The sequence below is a fragment of the Myotis davidii genome, unplaced genomic scaffold (genome assembly GCF_000327345.1).
Source record: "Myotis davidii unplaced genomic scaffold, ASM32734v1 scaffold1, whole genome shotgun sequence".
Lineage (NCBI taxonomy): Eukaryota > Metazoa > Chordata > Mammalia > Chiroptera > Vespertilionidae > Myotis > Myotis davidii.
Window position 1 is genome coordinate 893,288 of NW_006294681.1, and position 14,829 is coordinate 908,116.

General features: G+C 36.4%; 1 long non-coding RNA gene across 1 annotated transcript in view; it reads right to left on the reverse strand.

Moving 5' to 3' along the window:
• Positions 1–1,821: 1,821 nt before the first annotated feature.
• LOC107183980 overlaps positions 1,822–14,829 on the reverse strand; it is a 16,597-nt gene continuing 3,589 nt past the window's right edge. Inside the window, exon 3 of the long non-coding RNA XR_001514800.1 lies at positions 1,822–1,832. This is a non-coding gene — a long non-coding RNA (uncharacterized LOC107183980). The remainder of the gene's footprint in view (positions 1,833–14,829) is intronic.

Sequence of the window (14,829 nt, forward strand, 5' to 3'; positions counted from 1 at the left end):
CTCCATAGCCCTTTAGCTCTTTTCATTTGCCCCACTCCTGCCTCCAGTCAATCTAGGCTCCAGCTAGCTGCACTGTTGAACAAACAGAGAAGAGGGGGCTTGAAATCCCAAGGTCAAGGGTGAAGGTAGATGTGACTTCTCAATAGTCCCAATCTTGGGGGAAAGTTTTAAAAATAAGCAAACCAAGCCAACCATCAAAGTTATCCTTCTGGTTGTAAAGTTCCTCTATCTGATGGGGAGGTGGGGGTGTCACGATTCTCGGTCTCCCTCCACTGTAGAGTTGTATGACCTAAGACTCCCTGTGTTCTGTCAGATGTAGAAAGAGGTAGTTATGAGTGCATTTGTGTGTGAGTGCCTGGTTGGGGGAGGGCAGATGATTATGATGAGGTATGGGGATTGGGAAGAAAAACTCATCCCATTATTAAACCATATATGATGCATTAAGAGAATAAAAATTCAAATAGTCTTGTTCAATTTTGATGCATAAAAAGTCATTGTTCATAATCAGGTGTTTATATGAAATACTTTTGTTACCAGGAAAAGTACTCTAGAATGTGATTTTTGGCATAACTTGCACCTAATTTGATAAAGACACTGATCCCTTTCATTTATGCCAAGAAGTAGTGCTTCTCAATAAACTGGATAATATTTTCTCATCAGCATGTTATAAGCATAGTTTTATCCTTAATCAAGTACTCAGAGCCAAACAAGTCATAAATTTTATACATTATATGTCATAAAAGCAACTGTAAAACAACTATAAATATCTATGATAATGTGAAATCATAAAAATAAGCTGCTAGATCTAGAAAAAGAGCATAAATTTCCAATACACAGTATTTATAATATGAGCCTAAAGTACAATAAAATATACCTATGAGATTAGGAAAAAACTCTAGTGCTTGATAATTTAACCCATAACAAACAATACCAATAATACCAATCAAAGAAATAATAATCAAGTTGATAAACAAAAAAACCACAACATATTGTAATGACCATTTTGCTTGTTATCTTAAAATTTGGAAGATACTTCAGGAAAAAAATTTGTTCCAAGTTTCTTCAAAATCTGCCAAAGATTTTTGAGTGATTATTATTTTACTCTTAAATGTCTCAAAAGTTAGAGAAACATTTGAAATTATTTTACTTTTTGAATTGCCTAAAAGGAATGTACTGAGCAGGTTATAATGGACAATTTGAAGAATGAATTCTACTTAGACTATTACATAACTAGTGAATAATAACACCAACAAAAATAATGGATACCATTTATTTTAAAACTTATGTTGAGCCAGGAACAGTTATTTGGTTTCTCTACTATTGCAAATTACTCTTTTGTTGTCTTCTGCATTTGCAAATTTGTGTCTTTGGCCAAACAATTTTAGATCAAATCAATACTCCCAAGAATATAAATGACTAGAGGCCTGGTGCACGAAATTCATGCGCTTGGGGTGGGGTCCCTCAGCCCGGCTTGCACCCTCTCGCAATCCAGGAGCCCTTTGGGGATGTCCGATTGGCGGCTTAGGCCCGCTCCTGGGAGTGGGCCTAAGCCATCAGTCGGACATCCTTAGCACTGCCACAGAGACTGGAGAGGCTCCTGCCACTGCCACTGGGCTCACCAGCTGTGAGTCCAGATTAGGGCTTCTGGTTGAGTGGTTCTCCCCCTGTGGGAGCACACTGACCACCAGGGGCAGCTCCTGTGTTGAGCGCCTTCCCCTGGTGGTCAGTGCTCATCATAGTGGTCATTCTGCCATTTGGTCAATTTGCATATTAGTTTTTTATTCTATAGGATAGCTGTAAAATACTTCATTTTAAAGAATAAGAAAATGTTTCTGGTCTTCAGGAGACTTGGAGTTCCTAAATCCCTGTCATCCAATCTCAAAGGAAGAAAGGTAGGGGTGACACCCTAACTTCACATGGGTATTAGAAGTAGTTAAAACGTTTCACTGAAAAGTATTAGTTCATTTGGAAATGAACCCAGGTGTGTTTTATAGTGCTTCCATTCTCATACCCTCTACATGTAATAAATATTCTATCAAAACAACACTTTTTAAATGCACCACTATTTAGTAGAATCCTGCCATATCAAGGGGCTAATACATTATAGAAAATATTTAGTAATGAACATAAGTATGCCTTATTTATTTGTTAGGTGGTGAATTACTTAAGCAGTGGCGTCATCTTCAAAGAAAAGCAATCTCTAAACAATTTCACTGTTTCCACTAACACTAATTTATTTTACTGAATTGGAAAAATTAATTTCCACTAGAGTTTTATATTTACAGTGTTAGGCTATGTTCTGTGAATAGTGATGTCATGCTTTCTATTTGCTCTTAAATAAAAGATCTTGAAATACTCTTACCAGTGTACCTTACTGATAAAGGCAGAGTTTTCACATAAATTTCTTTCACTTGGAGACAAGCTCCTTTTGGTCTCAAGAGCACCTTGCCTCTTCAATAGTTGTGTTTGTTTCTCCCTAGATAGAGGCCACCTGTGAGTCCTACGTATTCAGACTCATAAATTGGTGAGAAACATAGATGGAACATTAAATCTGAGTAAACTATTCTCTGAAAATAAGTCTTTCAGAAAACACTTGGTATTCACCTCCATCATGCAATATAAGTAGTATTTTAAAACAATATAGTTAAGTAGGCATTTTATCTTTATTATGTCCAGCATTACACTTGTCTAGCTGCAGGTTTTTGGTGTTTTAGGTGCTTTTTTTTTTTAGTCACAAAGCTTGGAAATCACTTTAGGTACTATATCCTTTGTCCCGCCCCCCCCCCCATTCTTCCTTCCACCTTGTTTTAAAGTATATATACCTCATAATTAGTCAATACATTGTGTTGGTTTTTTTTTATCTTTCAGTTAGTAATTGAGTAATCTATGTGACAAGGACAGAGGATAAACAGATAAAGTATAGTCTTTGGAGAGTGCACAGTCTCTTTGTTGTAAATAAATAATGAAAGTGTTGTTCTAGAAATGTAATGCAGTTAAACTGCAATAGTACAAGGAACTGTATGATCAGCATAGTCCATGGACATCAAATATCTCACCGAAAAGGAAGACCCTTGTGTGGATTTTTCATGATGAGCAGCAGTTTGCCAGGTGGTGTGAGGAAGGGGACAGGCCAAGACAGGATGAATCAGCATGACAGTTGAGGAGAACTCTATTGTGGTTGCATTTGTCTTTCTAGAAATTGTCTGTTTGCCAATGTTTGGCAGGAAGTGACACTGGAGCATCAAGCAGAGACCACAGTGTCCTGTGTGTCATGCCAGGCACTCTGAATGTTAGCCAGTGATAGGGTGGATATTGAAATTTTGGAGTTTGGAGAAAACTTACCTAGTTTACCTTTTAGGAAGATGAGCTTATAAGCACTGTGGATAAGTTATGAAAGTAGTGTGGAAAGTAGAAATTAAAATTGATAAACTTGGATATTTTAGCTAAGGACATTTCCAAGGAAAATGTTAAAGGTATGGTGTGCTTCTTCATACTGCTTAAAGAAATTGTTCATCAAAAATAAACCAGAATTTGAAGATTTAAATACTTCCAGCCAGTCTATATTATGAAAGAGAGAGAGAGAGAGAGAGAGAGAGAGAGAGAGAGAGAGAGAGAGAATATGAGCATGTGTTCTGAAGAGAACACCAAGGGTATGGCTGTGCAAACATTCAATAAAGAAATTACCCATGGATTTATTGTCATTGAAGCAGAAGTCAGGAACAAAGATGGAATTATACCAGCAGAGACACTTCGAGTTTGAGTTAAAGGGGACAGATGTGGAACAAAATAATAGAAAAATTTCTGAGGTTGTGCAAGACATGGCTTTAAAGTTATGCAACTGCAAACATGCCATATCCTCCCAGAAAAGAAAGAATGACTCTGAGGGTGCCACTGCCCATGAAGCAAGACTGTCACCTCTTCATTTTCGAAGGGTGAAGCTATCTCCTCCCAGGTTTCAGTGCCTCAGATGCAAGGCTGACACCCAGAGCCAAGGAAACAGCCCCTTTCTAGGACTGGGCTCCCTCTGTGGGCCGGGAGAACTGAGCATCAAACTCAAACCAAAAAAGATTACTCTCAAACCTGAAAATCTAGGTAAATTTAGATGCTTGGAACCCATGACCCCTGTCTTCTTCCCAGTTTCTCCATTTCGCAGTGGAAATGCCTATCCTCTGCCTGTCCCACCAGTGTCCTTTGGAAACAAATACATTGATTGGTTTCACAAGGTCACAGCTGAAGAGGAATTTTGCCTTAAGAGTAATCATACCTCAAGATCACTGATTCCTGATTTAGGTATTTAGATAAGACTTTGGACTGAGGGTTGATGCTGGAATGAGTTAAGACTTTGAGATGTTCTGGAGAGGGTCAATTTATTTTACGTGTGAGAAGAACAGGAATTTTGAAAGTCCAGAGGGTGTAATGTTGTGGAATGAATTTTATCTGCCCAAAATTCATATGTCGAAGCCTGCAACCTGGGCAGGTGCCCAACCTTGAATCAAACTGTGACCTTCTGGTTCATAGCTCTACACTTAACCACTGAGGCACACTGGCTGGGCTATTTTATTTTTAAGAAGAGAAATAACCAAGCTTGTTTATATACAGTTAAGAAGGAGCCAGTGAAAGGGAAAGATTGAACATAAATTAAGATAATAATTAAGGGGGAAAGATCTGCAAGGAATGGGATCTAGAACACTACTTCTCAAACTTTAATGAACATGGAAATTACCTGGGGATCTCATATAAAATCCAGATTTGATGCAGGAGGACAAGGGTGGGGCCAGGGATGCTACACTTCTAATAAGCGCTCAGGTGTTGGTAGAGCTGATGGGACTCAGAATATACCTTGAATCACAAGAATTAGGGCTTTATTGCAGGACTATTTAATCAGATGTGTATACCTCTTTTCTCTAAAACATGAAGGAATTGCTCAAAGAAAAATCGTGCTTAAAATCTGGTCAACATCATTCTCAATCTTATGGTAGATAAGCAATCAAAGGTATTTCTGGTTGGAAAGTGAATTATTGTCTTTTTAGACTCCATTTTAATATGAAAATGTTCAAACATACAGATGAAACTGCATATGCCCATCAGTCATTTTGATAACTATCAGCATTTTGCAATTTTGTTTCATCACCTATTGCTGACACTATCCCCACACTTTACTTCTACCAGTGGAGTATTTTAAAGAAATTCTCACATATCTATAATTTGTCCATGAATACTTCAATGTATATCTCTAACAAATAAGAATTTTTTTTAAAAATCACAGGGCCATTATCCTAAGGTCAGAATTGTTAATTATCTAAAAATGTATTTTCATAGTGAATTTATGTAAATCAGAAAATCAGAAGGTTCCTACATTGCTTTTGTTGACCTATCATTTAACTATGTTTTAATATATGTCTAACAGTTCTCCATCTCCCCCCTTTATCTTTCAAAGCATTTGTTAGTTGAATTCACTGGATTATTTTATTTTCTATAACATTTCCCATATTCTGGAGGTGCTCATGGCATGTTTACATGATGTTATTTAACATGCTCCAATATCCCTTGTATTTCTGTAAAATGATGGTGGACCTGGAGACTTGATTCAATCTGGTGAATTATTTATTGACTGGAATACTTCATAGATAATGCTGTGTAATGCCTTGCATCACATTGTAAGGCATGGAATTTCTTGTGCCTGTGTTGCGATGTTAATATTAATAGTGGGTTCAGGGGCTGTCAGTCTCATCTACCCATTATAAAGTTCCCTATTAATTTCTTATGTAATGATTTTAATAGCCATTGATAATTGTAACTTAGATGCATTATTTGAACAGAGGTTTCAAATGGCAATTTCTCTTATTCTGCAATTTCTTTTGTATATATTAAATGTAATACTTCAGAAAGAAGAACCTTCTATAATCAAATGTTTATTGTCAGAAAGGCAAGATAAATTGATGATTTTTTAACTTACTTAATGATTCTCAGAAGAGTGATTGGTACCCCAGCAATTTCAAAAAGTGATCACAAGGTTGCAATTAGCAAAATTTAGACTGTAGAAAAAAAATATGTAGAATAAAATCATCAGCTTTTCAACTAATAAAAGAGGTAAAAAAGAAGATAGAGCATGAGTAAGAATTAAAGGACTTAGGTACCTACCTACCAAACTTCAGTGTACGAGTCTTATTTGATCCTTATTGAAATAAATTTTAAGTATGACATTTGAAAATAATTTTAGGCTGCTGGGGTCCAACCCCAGCAGGTCCAGGGGTCCCCAAAGGTGTGGACGGAGTCGGTGAAGAAGGAATGACACGGAGACAGCGTTCAGTTGATCAGCAGCCTTGCCAGGATCTCTAGCCACAATCTCCAGCCAAGTTCTGTGTCCATGTTCTGGTTCTGTCTTCTAAGTTCTGTCTCTAGGATCTTCATCTAAGTTCTGTCTCCTGTTGTCGTGTTACATCTGTATTTATACCAGTTGATTCTAATCCTATCAATCTCTATTCCAAAGGTTACGGTGTTTCTTATCTCCATTCCAGGGAGTAAAGATTATGTAGCTTAAGTGTGATTGTTCGTAGTTAAAGTGATTAATTACCCGCCTAGCACTTAGTTAAGAGGTTTTATTCCCTCACTAACTTCAGGGGAAAATCCCTACCTGGGGAAACAACCTTTCTGGGAGAGGTGACCTTGGTTAAAACACAGCGCCAAGAAGGTGAGCAAACATATTAAGAACAGTATGCCATATGCCAGGTCCCTTGAAACAGCAAGGATGGGCCAGCTCCCAGCATTAGGCCCTGATGAGATTTTTGACGATATTAATGATTTATTGTTAATGTTAGGTATGATATAATATGGCAGCAACAGCTTTATCTGTTCTATCCGATTTTTCTTTGGGAATTATTCTTATGAAATTTTATGTTTACAGATTATGAAGGAAAGTGATCATATTTTATTGTTAAGAAATCATTGGAATCTTGCAGTAATCAGAATTTGAGAAGTAGGACTGATTATTAGTTTCTTTAATGCTCAACTCATTCCATAATTGTTGGCTCTGCAATGCGACTCTCAGGGCAGATTGAAACTCTAATTAGGGGTCTAGTTTGCCTTTGATGTTGACGGCAACTCTTATTAGTATTAATGTATATGAAAGAGAGAATAGATCTTTAAATAATTTAAAAACAGCTTTGTGTATTATGAACACAGACATATAAAAGATTTAATGATGTGACTTTTACATATTTATATTATAGTGCACATAAACACACACTCCATGTATTGTGTATAACTATGTCTTGGGGACTAAATGAAGCTCATAAAATCTTGCCATTAATTATGTTGACAGAGGGAATATCCTTTTGTGTTTATTCATTCACTCCTCAAAATGGCTGGAGCTTCGTTTAACAATGATCTGTCTAATTTTCAAACCTTAGTCTCTTGAAAGAGAACTCTAGCTTAGACTTCCCTAAATTGAGGAAGACACATTTTACAACTTTGGTAAATGTGAGAAAGAGAAGCCTCAGCTTTATGTCTTTATATGTCAGGCATATGAAAGTATACATTTCTTAGTAAAAGTGTTTCACAATAGTTGACATTTTCTCTCTCTCTTTTTTTTTGTATGTTTCTTTTATAAATATTGTGAGCTACAGCTGTAATCCTTCTCTGGGCACAAGTGACCTACAGTGTGATTGTACTGCATTGTATTTATAAATCCTAAGTGGTGCTTGACATGACAGTAAGAATAGCTTGTCTGTACCTTCCACTGTGAGAGGCACTGGAGTTTCGTTGGGCAAGAGTGGTATTTTTCAGTTATTATGACACAGCCTCTGTATTTGAATGGCTTAGTTACATTTAACTGGCAGTCTCCTAGCTTTATACATGGATTGCTTAATACCTAAATCTATCTTAAAGAAACTTTCAAAAGCAGAAACAAACAAACAAACAAACAAACAATAATAACACTAAATAGCTTTTCATTCAGCGATCACAGAAACAAACCTAATAAGCTTCTTGTAGGGTGTATTTTATCGGCTTAGAAGTAAGGCCAGAGCATCTCAAATTTCCTATATGCATAAATAATTTTTTTTTCTTTTAAAAACCCTGCCCCTGAAAAGCAGCCCTGAAAAGGTTGCAGGAAAGCCCCCTTTGAAGGACTCTCAGCACAGGTCAAGGAAGAAACAATGCCAAGGGGCAAGGTCTTTGTTATGCAGGGGGCCGCTGGCCATTTCAGAGCAGCTCTGGGTGTCAGGGAGCCCAGTTGATGACAGATGGTGTGACTGTCCTTGCAAATTTTTCACCTTAAAATGACAGCTTATGTGGAAATACCCTGCAATCATTGGGAAAGATAGTCTAAAAGCCCCTTGAAATTACATAAAGGGAAACAATGTTTATTTCAGGTATAGTTCTGGGCTCTTGACATTTAAGAAAGCGGAGGTGTTTGTAATGAAGAAACAGGGAAGAACAAGAGTGCTTTAGTTCAACGGGTATTTGTTTCTCTAAACACAAAGCAATAAATGGGGTGCGGGGAGATAATCTATAGTCTTTCAGATTCTGCCTTTTAAGTACATACATTGTTTGACTTAGTATACTAAGTTTATTAACCTCTTTGGATGAAAGACTGTGCCTTTGGTAACTTAAATTACTGTAGAAACCAGTAGAAATGATTAGGGACATTTCCCAGGTATACCTCAGGCCAGATTCATAATTCAAAATTAAGCAATAAACTTCTTTCTGCAGTTTGCTTCAAAAATTGTTGTCATTACATGTTTAGAGGATTAAAACATGGCTTTCCTTTCTCCATTTGTTCTTATCAAACCTATGAAGGAAGAGAATTCTATAACTTCAGCAACAATTTTGGATTTCCTAAGCATCTTTTCAATTTTTAATTATGTTTGTTAAAAATAATCAAGGCAATGTTGATAAATTCTGAGTGACAGTGAGAGGTTTCTAGCTTATATACTCTCCTGGTTTCCAGTGGTAGTCAGTATCAAACAATGAAGTCATATTAAAAAGTCTTGGTTAATTCTGAATACAAACATTGTTTTAGGTTGGTTTTAATGAGAAAATCATCACTGTCGTTTCTGTTTCACATTCCCCTTCTTGTGCTATAATTTGCTCATACAATACATTGTGCTCTCAAAGTATATGTCAAGGATCAGAATAAGTTCACAGCAAAGGAATCAATAGTTTATTATTTTTTAATTTAATTATTTATATCTGTTAAAATTAGAAGACTGGAAATTAAAACAACATTGTGATTGATTCATTAAATTGTTTATCTTCTTAAATGAGATTTTGCTTTAAGCTTTGTATGAGAAGAATGTTAACTGTCTCTATGAAATATGAGGCAGTAGCCATTATTAAGGAAGGTGCATTGTTGATGGGGATGAGGCACTTCCTAACATATCCGAGACTGGCAATTTTATAAAGTATTTCCTCCCTTTGTTCATTATTCACACTATCATAAATCCCTGAGATAACAGAAGACTCCTGCCCTTCACTATGGGAATTGAGTTTCTGGAGGTATGGATGGAGTTCAACTGTATGTTGCAGTTTACTATCTTATACTTATAAAATGTAAACATGACTGAGTCAATAAACTAAATTTTGGGGAGTTTGCCTTTGATTAACAATTGTATTATGAAAATGCAAAGGGAAGGAAGGAGGAAAGAAGAGGGTAGGGGATGAGAGGAAAGGAAAGGAAAGAAAAAGAAGGAAGAAAAATAAAGGCTTCTATACAAATATAACAATTCCCATGATTTTCTACTGTGGCCATAATTCAGCACTCACCATTTACTTCATAAAGTTAAAAAACTATCCCTAAAAACCTAAAAAAATTATCTTCAGAAATGGTCTCCTCATCTTTCTTTTAATTCCAAACACCTCATTCCCTACATAGACAACTGTTCGAGCTGACCAAAAGGCACTGGGAGCTCAAAGCTCTTCTACAGCTACCCGTACCCTGACTGTCTAGCTCGTTCCTCATTTTGCCTGCAGTGGTCTTACCTTTCCCATCATTCTTCAACTTCCTCTATCCAAAAGGTTGTGTATTGTCCCACATGTCGTTCAACAGCTTTTATGTGTTAAAAATCTGTTCTGAAATTAGCTGAGCTTGCAGTATGTTATTTAGATGCATTTGAGCGGGTTTGTTGCATATAGTACTTTCAGAAACTCTATATGCTGAAGTAAATTGTTAGTCCTGAAACTGAAACCATAGTATGTAGAACAGTGATGGCGAACCTATGAGTGATGGCGAACTCATTTTTTTGGTTGATTTTTCTTTGTTAAATGACATTTCATTATGTAAAATAAATATAAAAAATATAAGTCTTTGTTTTACTATGGTTGCAAATATCAAAAAAGTTCTATATGTGACACGGCACCAGAGTTAAGTTAGGGTTTTTCAAAATGCGGACACGCCAAACTCAAAAGGTTCACTATCACTGATGTAGAATGTTTTCAACTTAAATGATCCTCGAGATATTTCTCTCCATTCTGGAAAGAGATCACAGGACCTCTGGTCCAGAGGACACTTTGGAGGTAATTCTGACACGTGTCATAGTTTCCTGATATTACACACCTAGTATCAGTGGATAAGAGGGGGTTAACAGAGACTGATGGAGATAAGCTTCATCTCAGACCAAGTTTGATTGCATTCTCTAAAAATATCCTTCACACAGATGGAACACATGTTTGTCAGGTAAGAAGCACCAAGTCACTTAGTACCTAGTCAGCTTCTCAGCTATGAGATTAGCTAACTTTTTCAGGCTTATTTATAGGGTTTTAAAGAATAAATTATGTTTGTAAAAGCACTTTGAAAACAGCAAAGCACAATACAGACACAACAAATTATTTATGTTGGATGCAGCCGTACAGTGAAAAAGTATAGGATCTAACTGCACAAGTTTACAATCCAGGTTTGCAATTTTCAAGAGGTGTTAACTTGAGCAAGTTGTGTGATCTCTGGGAGTCTCAATTTCATCATCTCTAAAATGGGGATGATCATGCCCACTTCAAAAACTGTTGAGAAAGCCAAAAGGAAACAACGTGCTTTGAAGCTAGAATTATGCAGAGGTGATACACAATTCCTGTAGGGTTTCTTGCTGAAAATTACTCTCTTGGGCCTGACAACTGGGACACACAGAAAATGTTGCAAGTTCCTTCTTACCCAGGCCTTGATTCAGTCCCATTGCATTTATTAAAGAAACCGCAAAGAAGTAACAGTGCCAGAATGAGGAGCCAAGATATATTGGAAATAAGGAGTTAGATAAAGAAGTACCATAAATGTGAGTCATGAAAATAATTTTGACTCTCAATTAACCTACTTTGTGAAGTGCTCTGAACATGGTCAAATATTCAATCTGGGATGGCTTTAGTCTTGTGCAGTTTTTTGAGAGAGAAGCTCTATTTAACCCTCCAGAGTTCCCCGTGTTGCGTGTATGACTTCACCAAAAGACAGAGGAAGAAGAATGTTATTCAAATCAATCACTTAGGTATTAATTATGCATTCCATGCTTCTATATTTAGAGTGATAGCACTTCTTTTCTATAAGCCAAACACAGAATCCACCTTTATTAGCGGTATTTGGTGGAAGCTGAGGGGTCGGGGGGTGCCTCCTATGCTCTTCCAGATCACATCTTCTCTATATTTCCACAGAAGTGTATGGGGAGGTGTGAACTTGATTCTGTGTCATGTACAATGCATACAGGAGAATGGGCAACTTGTTAACAATCCCATAGAAGTTCAGATTTTAGCTTTATTTTTTCTCTAAAGAGAAGTTTTCTTTTTCAAGTTAAAAATGTATACACTCACAAGAGTTGATGAAACATTTTTCCATACAACTAAAAAGGACAGCATGTCCGGCTTTTCACCTCAGAGCCTGTCCCCTTGTCCCCTCTCCGGAGAATATTCTCATAGCTCTTCCCCTTCAGCTTTCACCTTCTCTTGGCTCAAGTGTTGCCACTTCAGAGGGGCTTTCCTTGACCGCCCTCTCTCATCTCCACCCTACTCTAGGCTTAGCCTATTGATTATGTCTTCACTTATTGATTATTGGTTTATAATTTTTCTTCACACTAGTCCTTTTTTATTTTTGCTTGAAACTTGGTAGGCATTCTAATTATTGAATTAAAATGTGTTTAGATTCGGACTAACATAATTTTTGTGTGTTTTGCAATATGATTATTAATAATTATCGAATGTCTATTGTGTATTATGTATTATGCTTCAGGCATTCTTCTGACCGTTTTGTATGTACAATTTCATTTAATCTTAACAGCAACACTATGAGGTAGATACCTATGTTCCCATTTTAAAGATGCACATGGTAAGAACAGAGAACTCTAGAAAGTCAACATCACTGAGCACTGATTTTCCCACTCAGTAGTATTGTACTCTTGGACAAGTAACTTAATTTTACTGAGTCTTGACTTCCTCATCTGTTAATAGTGGGTAAATAACACCTCCAACATAGGGCTTTCCTGGAGATTGGCTAGATAAAGGCAGAGGACTGCATTACCAGGGACAGACTGCTGCTCAAAAGTGAGCATATTCTTTCTCTGTCTTTATTCCTCTATTTTTCACCCAGTTCTCCTCATGACTTCCATGGAATTCGCTTAGTCTCCAGACAGCTCAAGTCTGGTTACCATCTTATAAAATCTCGCTAACATGGTAAGTAAGGTTCAGCTAAGTCAGATATTTTCAAATACAAAGTACTCTAAGCACTGACCTGGAGTTGATGATTCGGTGATAAAAGTGAATATAGTTAAATATATTTATATTTTTGAACATGTGTACATGCATCTACATATGTAAGACATTGTATATGTATATATATATGTATGATAAGTGGGGGACCAAGAAAAGGAGGAAGGACCCTGCCAGGTGGGGATTTCCCTGAGACTAGGACCCCAGACTCTGTGAATATCAGGGATCCTTGAACTAGTACACAGTGCACCCGGAAGAGCAGCAAGAGCCAAGCAGCAGTAGATAGGATTGAGGCCCTAATGCATCCTGCCTCTGACTCAGATACCCTAATATAAGTCTTTTTTTATAAGACTACACTTTGCGATTGTGGCTATAAAACTTAGCAACTGAGCCATATGGCTGAATTCAGATAGAAAGTTAAAATTGTGAGACATTAGAGCTAAATTGGTGATAAAAGTGAATATAGTTAAATATATTTATATTTTTGAATATGTGCACATGCATCTACATATGTAAGACATTGTATATGTATAGATGTATATGTATGTACACAAATGCATATTCATGTAAGCATACACATGCATACATATTTAGAAAAATTTTAATTATAAAAAACTTGCCCAGGGTCATAAAGTTAGTTTGTGGCAGAGATGGGAGTGTAATGATTATTCTTTAATGTCATATTATCATTTGTAGTTAATAATAATACAGACACATAGAGGCCTAGTCAATTCTTAGTCTATAATATAGGTTTTTTTTAGGCTCACCTTACAAATGAAAACGTGACTTCAAAAAGTTTATTTAAGGTTGCAGAGCTGGTGAAAATCAGAGGCTCAAAGCCAAATCATGTTCTCCTTTACCCCAAGTATTACCCAGGCTTTCACTTTTAATTTTTCCCTTTCATTTTGCTGTTGCTGCTCCTAATTTACTAAATGTATAATAAATCTGAACTAAAAACATGTCTTCATTTTCATAGTGTTTCTTCTAGCATGATGGAGCTCACATAGTAGCACTAATCCCTCATGTTTCCTTTCTAACCACATAAAAGTATTTGATTGTTTAATGGTATAGTGGGAAAACATTAAAAGGGGGAAAAACCAGAGGTGAAGCAGTTTCTACGTAAACTCCACTGTCTCTTCACTATTTGGCTACTTTGTAGTAAATCAAATCCATTTTATATAATGAAGCTTGTCTTTATTATCCCATTATGGCTGCCTTAGAAAGGGAATAGTGTGTATGCTTCAGTGTGGGGTCATTTGTAATTATAAAAAGAGATGCAGGAGAGCCAGGCACTCCTTGTATGCCTTTAAAATCTGCTCCTTTGGTTGTTCTGCACGTTTTTACTGCTTTATAAAGAAAGTGTTGAAAGCTGTGTTTTTATTGCCCTGATGCCTTTAATAGTGCACACTGTGAAACTAAGCTGGATACCTGATTGATGCCATTCCTACCTGTCTAGGAAGATAATGATCAAACACCGAGGGGTCTGTTCACCAGGTGATGTGTGCATGGAACTCCCATTAATGGTAATGGGAACCTGCAGCTCAGCACAGTGACTGGAGACAAGAGGCTGAAGGTGTGGTAGGTCCATTAATACTTATTTCTTTCATAGCAGCTGGTTGGAATATAAGTGGGAGGCAGCCCTTTTGAAGCTAACAATCAGCCATATTTAAAAGGTGCTGCTCGAGTAAGACATGTAGATGTATTGTCAACAGACCCTTTGTATAAAATATACTTATGCTAAATTTTACCATTATGCGAGTCTTATAAAATGCTTGCTTTTTTTGAATGATGTTTCCATAATTTATCTTCCTCAAAATGGCTGGTTAAAAGTCTATAGAGAATTTTGATAATTGGGTAGTTAATTGAAAAATAGAGATGTCAAATTTAGGAGCCAAAAGAAAAGTATTTAAAAAGGTCGATAACATACATTGATTATAACCTAGATGAAAGAAGAAATGCATGATATACAGAAAAGATGAAATTCCACACTTAGGTCAAGTCATATTTTTAACTAATTCAAAGATAAGAAACATGTATAGTATATATTTAACATGTATAGATATGAATTAATCCACTAACAAAATAACATATAAATCAATCCATTATATATAACATATATATTAATTCATATATATCTATTAATCCCCTAAC